At 46.8% G+C, this 17806-nt stretch overlaps 1 protein-coding gene across 4 annotated transcripts in view; it reads right to left on the bottom strand.

Moving 5' to 3' along the window:
* The window catches only part of ACOXL (acyl-CoA oxidase like), a 555195-nt gene that overhangs the window by 505382 nt on the left and 32007 nt on the right, over positions 1 to 17806 (bottom strand). Inside the window, exon 3 of one of the 4 annotated variants that reach the window (XM_056567226.1) lies at positions 16553 to 16617. The exons of 2 other annotated variants lie outside the window; for them this stretch is intronic. The gene's annotated coding sequence lies outside the window, so the exon portion shown is untranslated. Of the gene's footprint in view, positions 1 to 5603; positions 5726 to 16552; positions 16618 to 17806 lie in introns of those variants that run through there. One more of the 4 variants, XM_056567228.1, reaches the window with a different exon arrangement.

Below are 17806 nucleotides of genomic sequence, written 5' to 3' on the forward strand. Positions count from 1 at the left end.
CTAAGGTTTGCTGTTCCTGCGGGCCATTTTCAGTTTGTCGCCCTACCCTTCAGCCTAGTGGCTGCTCCCCGAGTCTTCACCAAGATGCTGGCGGCAAAAGTGGCTCTCCTCCACTCTTGAGGTGTCTCGGTCCTCCCCTATCTGGACGACCTACTCATCAAGGCGCCCTCCCTTGAACAGAATCGGGTTAGCTTCAACATTACTCTGCAGACCCTTTCCAGTTTCAGTTGGATCATCAACCGCGCAAAATCCAACCTGTCCCGGTCCCAATCTCTGACTTATCTCGGGATCCGCTTTGACGGGGCGGCAGCCTGTCTTACTCTTCCGGAGGACAAGCTCCGGGAGCTGTTGTGGGGGATTCACTCTCTTCGGCGGCTGGGTCTGGTTCCCGTCCGTGCCTGCATGTTCGTCCTGGGCAAGATGGTGGCCTCCATGGAGGCAGTCCAGTTTGCCCAATTTCGGTACCTTCTTCTCCAGTGGGCCATACTCTCTGTGGAACAAATCCCCCTTGTCTCTCCACCGCGGGATCAGGCTTTCGCTCCTAGTTCGCCGCTCCCTCCTTTTGGTGGCTCCGGCTCCTTCCTGCCTCTCACATGGCATGTCCTGACCACAGACAGGAGTCTCCTCGGCTGGGGAGGTGTGTTCCCGGGACAGCAAGGTTCAAGGCCGCTGGACCCCATCTGACTCCGATCCCCCCCCCCCTACTGTTCCAAAGATCTGTCAAACGCCAGTGGGGTGTAAATACTCACTGCACCCCTTATAAAATTCTGTGAGGGGTAGGGTTTCCAAAATGGGGTAACATGTAGGGAAGTCCACTGTTCTGGCACCACGGGGGGCTTTGTAAACTTACATGGCCCCTGACTTCCATTCAAAACTAATTCTTTCTCCAAAATCTCAATGGTGCTCCTTCTCTTCTGAGCATTGTAGTAACATAGTTCGTAAGGTTGAAAAAAGACCAGAGTCCATCTAGTTCAACCTATATCCCTAATGAGTCCCTACTGAGTTGATCCAGGGGAAGGCAAAAAACACTCATACTAGAGGTAAAAATTCCTTCCCTACTCCAAATATGGCATCAGAATAAATCTCTGGATCAACATGCTGTCCCTAAATATCTAGTATACATAATATACATGAGCGGATCATGGAGGGATAGGGAGAGGGCCAAACAGATCCCTATATCCAGGGGAGGATTGAAATGTCAGCCAATCAAACCAAGTTTTCGGGAAACTGTCATTCTCTGCAGGATAAAGGGCCACCAACTCCTCCATACCCTGGGTAAGCGCAATTTCAGTTAACCACTCACCAATAGTGGGGGGGAATAGGCGATCTCCACCTACGGGGAATGACCATACAGGCCGCCTGAAGCCTATAACTAAGGAGGGACTTCTGGAATGAGTTGGCCGACATAGGTAGATGGGAAAGTAGAACAGCTGCCGGAGAATGAGGGATGTCTGTTTTTGTCACCGCCCGGATTACTCTGAGCACCGTAGACCAGAAAGATGAAAGTCTAGGGCAAGACCACCATATGGGGGGTCATAGTGCCCACCGAGTCCCCACATCGCCAGCAATTGTCAGGGACCATGGGAAACCAATGTCGGAGCTGGGCTGGGGTACGGTACCAACGAGTGAGCACTTTATAATTTGTCTCTTGGGCCTTACAAGCCACTACTGATTTATGAGAGAGCTTAAAGCACTTAGCCCATTGGGCTGGGGACAGCGATATTCCCAACTCCCGTTCCCATGCAGCGCAATAGGATGGTAGGAATGTATTGTAGCGAGAAAGCAACAAGTGGTAAAGAAAGCCTATCGTGTGAGAGGGCACCGGAGGCAGTAGACACAGCTTCTCAAATGTGGTCAGTTCCCTGTGCAGTTTCGAACGCCGTTTAGTAGCAGCATAAGAATGTCGAAGTTGCGCATAGGTAAAGAGACAACTGCTTCTATGGGACTCTTCCCGCATTAGAGAAGCCATGGGCAACAGGTCAGAGGAAAGCATGTGGTAGAAACGAGCAGGGGGTATTGCCGGGACCTTCAATAGACACCCGGAAGACAGCCCGGGAGGAAAAGCAGGATTACTAGTGACAGGGAGCATAGGACCAGCGGGGTCTACTAAGGAATCATTTAACTTCTGGCCACACAAAACGGACAATGTCCGTTGGGAGGTGAAGGTCAACGAGGACAAGGAGGAGAGGGGCGGGGGCCGCATCCACGGCAGTCCAGCCAACACAACCGGGTATAAATCATGGGCCATTCGAACCCAGGGTTTTGATTCAGCGTTATGCAACAAGTCCAACAGCCTAGCATGCGTAGCAGCCAGATAGTATAGACGACAATCTGGAAGGCCCAATCCCCCTCCGCCTTTGGACGGAATAAAACCCTACGACTAATCCGCAATTTCCCTCCCTTCCACACAAATAATCCAAACCTTCCGTGCATAGTACGATGGTTTGTAAAAGGTACAACAACTTAGGCAGAAGTCATTTTCAAGGCATTAACCCTGCCAAACCAAGAAGGAGTCTTGGTTTGCCATTTCTCTAAGTAGGACGTGAAGTGGGAAAGGAGAGGAGCAAAATTACGTTGGTATAGGAGGGATAAGTCCGAGGGGACCACAATTCCTAAGTATTTAATTTCCTGAGAGGGCCAGGTGAAGGGAAAATTTATTTTGAGCATGTCCACTATTGGGAGGGTGAAAGAGACCTTCAAAGCCAAGGATTTGGATACGTTAATTTTAAAATTGGACCAAGCCCCAAATCCAGACACCACAGACATCAAGGAGGGGAGTGACACATGGGGGTTAGTGATATAAACCAAAAGATCATCTGCAAATGCAGAGCACTTAGTCAGCTTCACCAATCCTAATCTCCGTAATGTCAGGATTCCTGCGTATAGCTACCAGGTGTTCCATAACAAGCACGTAAAGGAGAGAGGAAAAGGGGCAACCCTGGCGAGTGCTGTTGTGAATGAAAAAGGGAGGTGATAGGGAACCATTAATCCTTAATCTAGCGGAAGGGTTATGATATAAGGACATAATTTTAGCTGTAAGAACCGGGCCCAACCCGATAACTCCCAGCACTTCCCTCAGGGACGACCACGAAATGCGATCGAACGCTTTTTCAGCGTCTAGAGAGAGAATCATAAGGGGGATTTGTCTAGATTGGGCATGATTGATTATATCCAGGGTTTTTAATGTGTTATCGCGTGCTTCCCTCCCCGAGACAAAGCCCACCTAATCAGGATGAACTAGCCTGGGTAAATGGGCGCCCAGCCTAATTGCGATCAATTTAGAGAATAGCTTAAGGTCCACATTCAGCAGCGAAATGGGCCTGTAACTGGAGCATACTTGTGGGTCTTTGCCCGGTTTGGGAAGCACCGCAACATGAGCCGTAGTAGATTGGGGAGGAAAGGGACATGCCGGGTAGGGATCAACCGATATCGTTTTTTTAGGGCCGATACAGATAATCGGTGCAGGTTAGGGCCGATAGCCGATAACTTATACCGATATTCCGGTATAAGTTATCGGCTATTTAACCCCCTGCAACACCGCTGCAGATCATTGATTTAAAGCGGGTGCTTTAAATCAATGATCTGCAGTGGCTTTTGCGGGGCCATAGGCCGCCGCCACCACCCGCTTCTCTCCCCTACCTGTCAGGGTGGTCCGGGCCATCCATCCATCGTTCCTGTAGTGTCCGGGGGCGTTCCGGGTGGAGGGTGGTCCGGTCCGGGTCATCTTCTCCACTCCGGGCAGGCTCCGGCCTAGTACGCTGCATAGACGCCACTGCGCAGTGACGCCCGTGCGCAGCGACGCACCTGATGTCACGGCGTAGCGGCGTCTATGCAGCATACTAGGCCGGAGCCTGCCCGGAGTGGAGAAGGACAGCCCGGACCGGACCACCCTCCACCCGGAACGCCCCCGGACACTACAGGAACCCCCGGACACTTACCCATTACGGGTAAGTTTAATTTTTTTTATTGACTCGGAGGGTGGGGGAGGGGCCCGACCGGTATAGCGGTATGGGAAAAAATCCATACCGGTATACCGCCTAGCATCACGGTGGGGGGTGCGACGCGGTGCTGTGGGTCGGGGGTGCGGTGCGGCGGGTCGAGGGGGTGGCGGTCGCGGTGCGGTGGGGGCGGTGCGGGGGGCGGGGCATTATCGGCAAAATAATTGCCGATACTGATAATGCCCAAAATCGTGATTATCGGCCGATAATATCGGCCATACCGATAATCGGTCGATCCCTAAGGCCGAGCCCACTGCATTAAAGGAATCTATCATCAAGGGGGCTAGCTGTTCCCCAAATTTCTTATAATATGCCGCGGTGTAGCCATCCGGGCCCGGACTCTTACCCCCCGGCAATGAGGAAACAACTCCAAGGAGTGTGTCTGTCGTAAACGGGGCATCCAGCACCCCCGACACTTCGGCAGTAAGTCTGGAGAGACCAGGTACAGGGAAAGAAGCAGGGTCAGAACGTGCAGCGGCAGGGAGATGAGAAAGTTCACTATAATATTGACAAAATTCCACAGCTATTTCTGGGGTTGTATGGGCTTTCACACCTGAACGATGTTTGATACAGGGAATATGGGACGATGCCATGCGTTCCCTGAGAGCTCTACCAAGCATACGTCCACTTTTATTGCCGAATTCATAGAACTTACTGCGGCATAAGTGTAAGGCGCGTTTGGAAGAGGTGTCCAAAAGACGTCTAGCTTCCTGGTGCGCCAACTCACCCAAGACAGAAGATGAGAGGGCCCGTTTATGAGCCAGCTCAAGGTCTGTCACCCTCCCAAAGGCATGTTTCAGAGCATGGGCCTTCCCCCTTTTAAGCCTAGTGCCATGCTTAATAAATACCCTACGGACCACGCATTTAACAGCTTCCCATTTCATCAGGGGGGATGTGGAGTCTTGTGCACGATCTAGGAGGAAATTAGCAATCGATTTCTTAACATCAGTCACACAGACAGGATCCAGCAGAAGCGAGTCGTTCAAACGCCAGGACCACTCCCCCCTGATCAAAGAAGGCAAGCGCAGTGTACATAGAACTGGGGAATGGTCAGACCATAGAATATTCCCCATACTAGAAGAGGTCACCCAGGGGAGGGCGCTATGCTGCAATAAGATATAGTCTATTCTGCTATAGGAATTACGAGAAGGTGAGTAAAAACTGAAATCCCTATCCGAGGGGTGAAGCAAGCGCCAAACGTCACATAGTTGCAATAGGCCTAATGTGCGCTTAAAGCGTTTAATAGTAGTGTAAGAGATGGAGGAGCGCCCTGACAAGTTGTGAAGGACCGGGTCTAGGGTCAGGTTAAGGTCCCCACACAGAATGAGGGTACCCCTAAGAAGCGGCATAACCTCATCCAACAGGTGTGTCAGAAACGCTATTTGATTCACATTAGAGGCATAAACATTAAGTAGTGTAAGTTCTTCACCCCCCACCATGAGAAAGGAGGACATATCTAGCCTCTGGGTCAATCCTACTGTTCAGGACCTGATGAGGGAGGGATTTATGAATAGCAACCGCCGTCCCACAGGACCTGGAGTGAGGATTGTCCACGCAATACCAGGATGTGTAGTGTGGGTGCTTGAGGGAGGGAGCATGTCCTACCTTAAAATGAGTTTCTTGCAGACATACCAACTGTACTTTTTGCTTATGGAAATGGTGAAGCACTTGTGAGCGTTTTTTGGGCGTATTCAGTCCCTTGGCGTTGTACGTAGCAACCTTAAGATCCGCCCCAGCCATAATGGAAGAGATGAACAACCATCAGCAAAGTACAATGGCACTAGTAAGTGGGGAAAAGAAAACTCCCCTGTTGGTAGGAAGGGGGACACACACTAGGAGTGGGATGGATACAGAAGGAATGGAAACACAAGGAAAAGAGACGTCAGACAGGAGAGGGTGGGGAGAACACAAAACTAAACCAGAGAAAGGAACTCCAAGGGGATACCAAGGAAGCCAGTAAAAAGCAGAGGAAAAATGAGCAAGGAAGTGTAGAAAATAAAACTTAAACAGAGAATAGTAAAAAGGGAAAATTCAAAAAGAAGTAGAGGACAGAGAAGATTCTACTGCTGCAGTATCTAAGAGGAAAGAAACAACAAGGACCCAAGGTTGACAAACCCCGGTACTCGCTATCTACGAGGGGGTAAGGTAAGTTAGACCACATAGAGGGGAAGACTCCTGGCGCCGCCAACTAAGAAAGTAACATAGAAGAGTGACTACCACCACCTGAAAGGACCAGGGATGAAGCTTTGGAAACATAGTTAGAAGAACAGGACAGGGAGAAGAGCAAGTGACACCATATGACCCTTCAAGGACATGTAATATTGAACAAAGTTTCAATCAGCATGAAGAAAAACAGAGCATAACATAGGCAAAGTGCATTAGCTACACCAACAACTCCATCACATATCAATATCCACTATTACTACCCCCAAGTCTAGTTAGGCCGCAGAGATGAGCTAACGGGATGCATCTGTAGAGCAGTACGGGGATCTTTGCGGGAAGGGCCCCTCGGTGGGAGACCCGCTCTCGGGGTCTTCGCAGGGGGCCTGTGAGGTGTGTTGCAGAGGACGTGTGGTAGAGAAAATCTGTGGTAGAGGCCAGTCCGGCAAGGACAAATCAGTGAGTTCGAGATCCTGAAGAAAGCTTGGCAGGTCATCCGGTGACCGCAAGGTGAGAAAGCGACCATTGTGTTTGACATTGAGAGACAAGGGGAAGCCCCAGCGATTATTGAATCCCCCTCTCACGTAAGGCAAGCAGTAAAGGCCTGAGAGCTGCCCTTTGCGCTAAAGTATGGCAAGAAAGGTCCTGGTATAGCTGTATTGGCACATCCTTATAAAAGATCCTTTGACGCCATCTGGCGTTTCGCAGAATGTCCTCCTTTAGTCCGTAGAAATGAACCCAGCAGATTGCATCTCGAGGGTTAGTATCATCATTACTTGGGGGTCTCAAGGCCCTGGGGGCTCTGTCCATCTCAATATATCTATCAGGTGGATGTTCTAGCAGGTCATTGAATATAGAGGTAAGGACATGCCAAAGTTCGCTAGAGGAGACCGCTTCCGGCAGACGCCGGACAATGATATTATTCCAACGGCTACGATTTTCCAGGTCGTCAAGGTGTTGTTGCATGGAGAACAGTTATTCTTTATGACTATTCACCACAGATTGTAAAGCCTGAACCAAACTGGAAGTAGATTCGTGGGCTGTTTCCACCACAGAGACCCTGTTATCAAGAGTAGATAGTTCTGAACGGAATTGCGCAAATTCCTGTTTGCATTCAGTGACAATCTGTTGAGCAAGATTAGAAATATCCGCCTTGGTAGGGAGGGCATGCACCAAGGATTGTAGATCCGCCAGAGTAATGGGTGTAGAGGGAGGTTGGGTGCAATGTACACCGACTAGTTGGCCCTGTGGGACCCCAGGATGAGGACAAGGCAGATGAGATGGAGCATAACTTAAATGAAACACTGGAGGAGTGGAATCCAGACTGCAGGCAGGTGGAAGTGGAGATGGAGCTGGCAGGTTCATGAAAGCCCCAGGGGGGCTACACTCATTCCCCCTTGGAAGGGACCCGGGGTCCATAGGGGAAGGGGGGCAGGCTTTCCCCACAGGAGCTGGAGCTTCAAACCAGGGGGACCCCGAGGCCCAGTTAGGGGGACAGAACCGAGGCCCAATCAGAGGAGGGCGAGGGTGGCCTCAGGGCCCTGTGCACCGCAGGTGAGCCCATCTATGTCCCAGCAGCAGGAGAGGTGTGCGAGGCCGGGCCGGGGGCACCCTGGTCAGAGCGCTGCTGAGGAGGAGAAGGCCCCATGGAAGGCTGCAAGCGTGGCTCAGGAGGGGTTAATGCGCTGTCCCCCGTCAGAAGGTCCAAAGGAAGGTGTCTCACTGGGGTGGATCCCTGCAATATCGGCCGAGGAGAGAGTCGGGGGGTAAGCACAGGGGCTGCAGGCTCTGTCTTTGCTGACTCACCCCTCCGGCCGCGGTGCGCGCTGACTGCAGTTGCGTTTGGCGGGAAAGCGGAGTTCGGGGTCCGGTGCTCAGGCTGGCTGCTCTCCTCCACAGGCCCCTCCAAGATGGCGCCCGGCAAGGCCAACCGGAGTGCGGGTCCCGAGCGGAGGGTCTGGGAGCGGGTAAAGTAGCTCTACAGATCCATCTGTGGGGGGTCAGGGGTGTCGAGGCTGACTACTTCTTCCCCCATCGGTGAGTCTCCCCCATCAATTCCAGCAGGGCAGGCTTGAATTTAGCAGCGTCAGGCAGGAGCTCCAAGAGATGCGACTTCACGCGGCCATGAGCAGACACCCCCCCCCCCCCCCCCCCCCCATTTGGTTGCCCATCTTTGAACCCTGTCCAGCTTCACTATATCTTTCTTGTACACTGGTGCCCAGTACTGTACACAGTATTCTATGTGTGGTCTGACTAGTGATTTGTACAGCGGTAGAATTATTTCCTTGTCGTGGGCATCTATGCCCCTATTGATGCACCCTATGATTTTATTTGCCTTGGCAGCAGCTTCCAGACACTGGTCACTACAGCTAAGTTTAGTATTAACTAAGACCCCTAAGTCCTTTTCCAAGGCAGTTGTCCCAAGTGTGCTCCCATTTAATATATAACCCCATCCCAGATTTTTCCTCCCCATGTGCATTACCTTACATTTATCAGTGTTGAACCTCATCTGCTACTTCTCTGCCCAAACACCCAAACTATCCAGATCCATTTGTAACAGTGCACTGTCCTCTATTGTGTTTACTGCTTTACAGAGTTTAGTATCATCTGCAAAGATTGCTACTTTACTACTGAACCCCTCTACAAGGTCATTAATAAATATATTAAATAGAACAGGACCCAAGACTGACCCCTGTGGTACCCCACTAGTAACAGTCACCCAATCAGAATAAGTACCATTAATAACAACCCTCTGTTTCCTATCGCTAAGCCAGTTACTTACCCACTTACACACATTCTCCCCCAGCCCATTCCTTCTCATTTTATGCACCAATCTTTTATGTGGCACCGTATCCAATGCTTTGGAAAAATCCATATATACGACTGCCAGCAATTGCCCCTGGTCCAGTCTGGAGCTCACCTCCTCATAAAAGCTGACCAGGTTAGTTTGACAGGACCGATCCCTCATAAAGCCATGCTGATAGGGAGTCATACATTTATTTTTATCAATATACTCCAAAATAGCATCTCTTAGAAACCCCAATTTACATACAATGGAGATTAAACCAACAGGTCTGTGATTTCCAGGGTCACCTTTTTGTCTCCTTTTTAAATATTGGCACCACATTTGCCATGCGCCAGTCCTGGGGAACAGACCCTGTTACTATAGAGTCCCTGAATATTTAAAATAGAGGTCTGTCTATTACAATACTTAATTCCTTTAGAATTCGGGGGTGAATGCCATCTGGACCTGGTGATTTTTCTATTTTGATTTTTTTGTAGGCAGCACTGTACTTCTTCCTGGGTTAGACAGGTGACCTGTACTGGGGAGTTTATCTTATCACACTGTATTTCATCTCTGTGAATACAGTGGAGAAGAATTTGTTTAATATATTTGCTTTTTCCTCATCCCCTTTTATAATTTCTTCCTCATCATTTTTTTAAAGGGCCAACACATTCATTTTTGACCTTTTTGCTATTTATATAGTTAAAGAACATTTTGGGGTCAGTTTTACTCTCTTTGGCAATGAGTCTTTCTGTCTCAATGTTTGCGGCTTTTATCTGTATTTTACATATTTTAACTTTCTCTATAGCTTTTTAATGCTTTTTCAGTGCCATCCTGTTTTAGTAGTTGAAATGCTTTATTTTTGTCATTTATTGCCCAATTAACATTTTTATTCATCCATATTGGTTTTCTTTTATTTCTGACCCTTTTATTCCCATAAGGTATATACATCTTACAGTGAGAATTTAAGATATTTCTAAAAGTCTCCCATTTAGTGTCAGTATTCATATTTTTGAGGACATTATCCAATTTTATATTGTTAAGGGCTTCTCTGAGTTGATTGAACTTTACTTTCCTAAAGTTCATTGTTTTTGTGGCCCCTCGAGAGATTCCCTTATTGAAGAACAAGTTATAATGTATTATATTATGATGACTATTTCCTAGGTGTCCTTCTACTTGCACATTAGTTACTCTGTCAGGTCTGTTGGTTAATATTAAGTCTAGTAGGGCGCCCCCTCTGGTCGGGTCCTGCACCATTTGGGACAGATAATTGTCTTTAGCTATAGTCAGAAACCTGTTTCCTTTATCAGATTCACAGGTCTCAGACCCCAGTTTATATCAGGATAGTTAAAGTCCCCCATTATTATCACCTCATTCTGATTTGCTGCCTTGTTTATTTGCTTCAGTAATTGATCTTCTGCCTCTTCCTGTTTGGTGGCTTATAACAAACCCCTACCAGTATTTTTTTTTTTTTTTATCTCCATATATTTCTACCCATAATGACTCCACATTATCGTTTCCCTCCCAAATATCCTCCCGCAGTGCGGTCATCAGACTGGACTTTACAGAAAGACAAACTCCTCCCCATTTCCGTTTTGTTGGATCCTTCCTGAATAGACTATAACCTTATATGTTGAACGCCCAGTCACAGCTATCGTCCAACCAAGTCTCTGTTATACCCACTATGTTATAATTTTTTTCAGACATCAACCACTCCAGTTCCTCTGTTTATTGGTCAGACTTCTGGCATTAGTCAACATGCAATACAATGGTGTATGATTTTTCTTCCTATGAAGCCTATCCATATTAACTATTTTAACCCTTCCCTCCGCTCCACCCCCAGGTATATTACTAAGTCCCCCCTCTCTATCTGCACTATCTTCCCCCTCTACGTTGTAGGTTCCCTCCCCCCCAGTCCCTACTTTAAACATTCCTCCACCCTTCTAGACATCTTCTCCCCAAGCACAGCTGCACCCTCCCCCATTGAGGTGCAGCCGTCCCTACGGTAGAGCCGGTATCCGACAGCGAATTCAGCCCAGTTCTCCATGAACCCAAACCCCTCCTTCCTACACCAGCTTCTGAGCCACTTGTTTACCTCCCTGATCTCCCGCTGCCTCTCTGGTGTGGCTTGTGGTATAGGTAATATTTCAGAAAATACTACCTTGGAGGTCCTTGCCTTAAAGGGGTACTACTGTGGAAAACGCAGGCCTTTTTCACCTTAAGGACTGAGCCCTTTTTCGCAATTCTGTCCACCGTCGCTTTACGCATTAATAACTCTAAATCGCTTTTACCAAATATTCTGATTCTGAGATCGTTTTTTCGTGACATATTCTACTTTATTTAGGTGGTAAATTTTCGTCGTTGAAATTTTGCATTTTTCTAACTTTGAAGCTTTCTACTTGTAAGAAAAATGGATATTCCAAATTTTATTTTTATTCACAATTACAATATGTCCACTTTATGTTGGCATCATATAATGGACATATTTTTACTTTTTGAAAAAAATCGAGGGCTTCAAAGTAGAGCAGCAATTTTCAAAAATGTCATGAAAATTGCTAAATCTGAAGGGACAGATGTTACAGAACTACAACTCCCAGCATGCCTGGGCAGTCTAGGCATGCTGAGAGTTGTAGTTTGGCAACATCTGGAGGGCTACCGTTTGGGCACCACTGTAACAGTGGTCTCCAAACTGTCACCCTTCAGATGTTGTAAAACTACAACTCCCAGCATGCCCAGACAGCCTTTCGCTGTCTGGGCATGCTGGGAGTTGCAGTTTGGCACCCACTAGGAGGGGCAGCAGTAAATATCGCTTAAGTAAATACTGCCTCCTTCCTTTCAACACCCCACCCCCACCGTCGTTTCCCTACCTGCGCCTGTTTCCAGCGACGATCTGCGGTCCCCACGCCATCTTCTTCTCAGGTACCGACCTCCATCTTCTCCCCCCCGTTCTGCCCGACATCCAGGGGTGGGCAGAACGGGGGGTTGCCATTGCAACCCACTGTCCTGCGCTGCCATTGGTCAGAATCAGTTCTGACCAATGGCAGGAGATAGGAGGAGATCGCAGCACTGCGACCTTGCTCCTATCCCTCAGGATGATCAGGGCTGTCACTGACAGCTCCAATCATCCCTATTTTCCGGGTGATCGGGTCACCAGAGACCCGATCAGCCCAAAATAGCAGAAAATGTTCTGCTATTTTCTGCGATCGCTGACATGGGGGGGGGACCCCCCTCAGCGATGTGCCGGGATGCCTGCTGAATGATTCCAGCAGGCATCCCGGTCCAGTCTCCAACCGGTTAGCGGCGGGGACCTGAATTCCAACGGGTGTATGCATACGCCCCACGTCCTTAAGTACTCGGGATGAAGGGCATATGCATACGCCCGGCGTCCTGAAGAGGTTAATCAACTGGTGCCAGAAAGTTAAGCAGATTTGTAAATTACTTCTATAAAACAAATCTTAATCCTTCCACTACTTTTTAGGGGCTGCATACTACAGAGGAAATGTTTATCTTATTGGATTTCTCTTATGTCATGACCACATTGCTCTCTGCTGACCTCTGCTGTCCATTTTAGGAACCGTCCAGAGCAGCATATGTTTGCTATGGGGATTTTCTCCTGCTCTGGACTGTTCCTAAAATGAACAGCAGAGGTCAGCAGAGAGCACTGTGGTCGTGACATAAGAGAAATTCAAAAAGATAAACATTTCCTCTGTAGTATATAGCCCCTAAAAGTATTGGAAAGATTAAGATTTTTTAACCTGTTAGGGACCCAGGGCATACCTGTACGCCCTGAGTCCGCTCCCGATCTATAACGCGGGGCCACGGCGTGGCTAATAGCGCGCGGCATTGATTGCGCTCCCGCACGCTATTAACCCTTTAGACGCGGCGTTCAAAGTTGAACGCCGCATCTAAAATGAAAGGGAAACCATGCCGGTTAGCTCAGGGAGCTGTTCGGGATAGCCGCGGTGAAATCGTGGCATCCCGAACAGCTTACAGGACAGCTGGAGGGTCCCTACCTGCCTCCTCGCTGTCCGATCGCCAAATGACTGCTCAGTGCCTGAGATCCGGGCATGAGCAGTCAAGCTGCAGAATCATCGATCACTGGTTTCTTATGAGAAACCAGTGATCAATGGGAAAGATCAGTGTGTGCAGTGTTATAGGTCCCTATGGGAGCTATAACACTGCAAAAAAAAAAGTGAAAAAAAAATTTGAATAAAGATCATTTAACCCCTCCCGTATTAAAAGTTTGAATCACCCCCCTTTTCCCATAAAAAAAAAACCAGTGTAAATAAAAATAAACATATGTGGTATCGCCGCGTGTGGAAATGTCTGAATTATAAAAATATATCATTAATTAAACCGCACGGTCAATGGCGTGCGCGCAAAAAAATTCCAAGACCAAAATAGTGCATTTTTGGTCACTTTTTATATCATGAAAAAATGAATAAAAAGTGATCAAAAAGTCTGATCAATACAAAAATGGTACCGCTAAAAACTTCAGATCACGGCACAAAAAATAAGCCCTCATACCGCCCCATACGCGGAAAAATAAAAAAGTTATAGGGGTCAGAAGTTGACAATTTTAAACGTACAAATTTTCCTGCATGTAGTTTAGATTTTTTCCAGAAGTACGACAAAATCAAACCTACATAAGTAGGGTATCATTTTAACCATATGGACCTACAGAATAAAAAGAACGTGTAATTTTTACCGAAAAATGTACTGTGCAGAAACGGAAGCCCCCAAAATTTACAAAATGGCGTTTTTTTTTCCAATTTTGTCTCACATTGATTTTTTTTTCCGTTTCGCCGTAGATTTTTGGGTAAAATGACTGACGTCATTACAAAGTAGAATAGGTGGCGCAAAAAATAAGCCATCATATGGATTTTTAGGTGAAAGATTGAAAGAGTTATGATTTTTTAAAGGTAAGGAGGAAAAAACGAAAATGCAAAAACGGAAAAGTCCCGGGTCCTTAAGGGGTTAATAGAAGTAATTTACAAATCTGTTTAACTTTCTGGCACCAGTTAATTAAAAAAAAAAAAAGTTTTTCACGGTAGTACCCCTTTAAGCTTGCAGCCTAAGTCCCTGAAATCATTTTTAAGGACACTCTGCCTACCTCTTACTTTGTCATTGGTGCCAATATGTACCATGACTGCTCGGTCCTCTCCAGCCCCACCCAGCAACCTGTCAACCCGATCCGCGATGTGCCGAACTCGAGCACCAGGAAGACAACACCCTGTTTGGCGATCCCGGTCTTTGTGACAGGTCGCCCTGTCTATCCCCCTAATAATAGAGTCCCACACTACCAGTACCTGTCTGGCCTGCCCTGCACTCCTCCTTCCCTCCTTACTGGAGCAGACCACCACTCCCTCTCTCCCTGGCGGTCAGAGGCAGAGTCCTGCTGCAGTACTAGTAGCTCTGAAATGGCATCCCCCTCATCTGCCAACCAGGCAAACTTGTTGGGGTGTGCCAGTTCAGGACTAGCCTCCCTGACACTTTTCCCTCTACCCCATTTTCTAACTGTAACCCAGCTAGCTGCCTGACTGTCCTGCACCTCCGTCCCACTATCCTCCCTCACCTCTACCCCAGAGAGTACTTGCTCAGTGAGCAGGAGACTCCTCTCCAAGTTGTCAATGCTTCTCAGTGTTGCCAGTCGCTCTTCTTGATCCAGGATCTGGGCTTCCAAATGAACAATTTGCACACATCTCGCACAACAATATGCACCCTCCAACTGCTGTTCAAGGATTACAAGATGTGCACTGGACTGCATTTTCCAACATGGAGGCCATACTAGATTTAGGTATTGCAAGTATTAACAGTAAAAAAAAATCAAATATTTAAATTAAACTCCCTGAAAGTCCCTCTCACTTTTATACTTACTCACTTGTATACGTCACACTCTTGTATAAAGACACAATCACTAGCTCAGACAATCGCTAGATATACTTGGTTTTATAGTTGCCAAACAGCACTTCTGTCTCTTCACAGCCCGGAAGTGAATGCAGGGGCTAGCAGGCTGAAAACAGCTGCAATTTATCAGCTGCTAATTAGTTAACTTCTCCACCTGCAGTCCCCAAACAGCACCTCTGTCTCTTCACAGCCTGGAAGTGAATGCAACCAGCAGAGCACTTGACATCCACACAAGGTATTTATAGGGGTATTTCCATACTCAGAAGAAATGGGGTTACAAATTTTGGGGTCATTTTGTCCTATTACTCCTTTTAACGAAAAGTCGTCAAACACCTGTAGGGTGTTAAGGCTCACTGGACCACTTGTTAAGTGCCTTGAGGGGTGTAGTTTCCAAAATGGTATGCCATGTGGGGGTTTTTCTGCTGTTCTGGCATCATAGAGGCTTCCTAAATGCGACATGCCCCCCCCAAAAAAAACATTTCAGCAAAATTCACTCTCCACAATCCCATTGTTGCTCCTTCCCTTCTGAACCCTCTACTGCGCCAGCCAAACACTTGACATACACATATGAGGTATTTCCTTACTCAAGAGAAATTGGGTTCCAATAAATGATGCACGTATCAACAAAATTTTACCACTAACAAAGTAGAATTTCACGAAAAAACTATCTCTGAATCAGAATGAAAAGTAAAAGCATCCCAGAGTTATTAATGCTTAAAGTGACAGTGGTGAGATGTGCAAAAAATGGCCGGGTTGTTAAGTGAAAATGGTCTGGATCCTTAAGGGGTTAATGACCTTGTAGAGGGGTTGAATAGTAAAGTAGCAATCTTTGCAGATGATACTAAACTCCACAGTGGTCAACACAATAGAGGACTGTGCACTGTTACAAAAGGATCTGGATCAGTTGGAGGTTTGGGCTGAGAAGTGGCAGATGAGGTTCAACACTGATAAATGTAAGGTAATGCACATGGGGAAGAAAAATCCAGGCTGGGATTATGTATTAAATGGGAGAACACTTGGGACGACTGACATGGAAAAGGACTTAGTTAGAAGTCTGAGTTAACAGTAAATTAAGCTGTAGTGACCAGTGTCAGGCAGCTGCTGCCAAGGCTAATAAAATCATGGGGTGCATCAATAGGGGCATAGATGCCCATGACAAGGAAATAATTCTACCGCTGTACAAATCACTAGTCAGACCACACATAGAATACTGTGTACAGTACTGGGCACCAGGGACGTGCACAGACATTTTGAAGGGCAGGGGCTCAAGTAAAAAAAAGAGGGCACTTCTCGTAATTTAAAAAACGTCTGCCAGACTTAATGGGCAGATGTGCTCCGGCCCATTCCTAGCCCCCATAAAAGTTGGTGCTTTTGTAAAATCAAGTCAGGAACAGTTTCTATGAAGGTCTGCCATGTGTATATACACTTTGGCTGTGCTGTCAGTCTTATTTACAGAAAACATGTGACAGCTGCACTATAATATACTGTATTATAGAGGAGATCCATCAAAACCTGTGCAGAGAAAGAGCGGTGCAGGTGTTCATAGCAACCAATCAGATCGCTTTGCAGAGGGCTTTTCCTCTGCAAATGTTTTAATAAATCGCCCCCTATATGCCCCCACCTGAGCTCTATATGACAGAACCCATCACCAATCACCCAGCACCCATCCCCAATCACCCAGCACTCATCCCCAATCACCCACCTTATGCAGAAATCTCCACACAGCTCTGGTTCTTACACTGAAGAAATGGGCACCACACAAATATACTAGAGTTGGCAAAAAAAAGAATTATAAATATACAAAGACGGCCAGGCATAGCACAGCATACAGGATGGAGGCAGGGAAGCTCCGCCTCCATTGCGCACAAGACTGAATTCGCATAATAGCAAAGACCTAGAAAATGGAAAGACCAATTTTTGTATACATGCACTGTAACCTAGTGTATTGGGTTTAGTGCGAGTAAACAGCCTGTCAGTTTCCCTTTAATTATATACCGTACCCCCTTAATGATCTATATACTGTGCCACCATTCATCTATTAATTCCCTATATACTGTGCCACCATTCATCTATTAATTCCCTATATACTGGGCCACCATTCATTTATTAATTCCCTATATACTGGGCCACCAGTCATCTATTAATTCCCTATATACTGGGCCACCATTAATGAACTATTTACTGTGCCACTATTAATGAACTATATACTGTGCCACTATTATTTAACTATACTGTGCCACCACTAAGGGTGCGTTCACACGTGCATATTTTCTGCTTTAGCAGATTTCTCTTCCCATTGTCAATGGGAAGCAAAATCTGCAGCAGATCTGCAGCAAAAATAGGCACATGTGAACGCACCCTAAGGATCAATACACAGTGTCAGCATACATAAAAATATAATGTTCCAATATAATGAAATATATACTGTGCTTCCATAAATTCCCTATTTACTGTGCTTGCATTCCTCCAATAATTCCCTAATAATGTGCTTCATACATTACATACAAGCACATAACATAAAGACACATACAGTACATAGGTAATATACACACATACATAGAGACACTTTGACACATACATACAGGTACAAATATAAATACTGTATAGAAACAAATACACAGACACACATATAACATGGAATATATACTAAAAGATATACCCAATAAGCACATCATACATACAGGTACCGTGTTTCTCCGAAAATAGGACCGGGTCTTATATTACTTTTAACCACAAAAAACACACTAGGGCCTATTTTCAGGGTAGGGCTTACTTATTTACAGTAATATGCACATTAAACAACATAGCGGTTCCACGGTATTTACAACCCCCCACATTATTATCATGTGATGGGCGCAGCTCTGAAGCCCAATGTCCCTCCCCCCGCCAGTTTATCAGCCCAGAACCCCACATCGGGGTAATAATCGTTTGTCACCCGCAAGCGCAGCTTCTCTCC

This window comes from Hyla sarda, chromosome 3 (genome assembly GCF_029499605.1).
Source record: "Hyla sarda isolate aHylSar1 chromosome 3, aHylSar1.hap1, whole genome shotgun sequence".
In the NCBI taxonomy this organism is placed as follows: Eukaryota; Metazoa; Chordata; class Amphibia; order Anura; family Hylidae; genus Hyla; species Hyla sarda.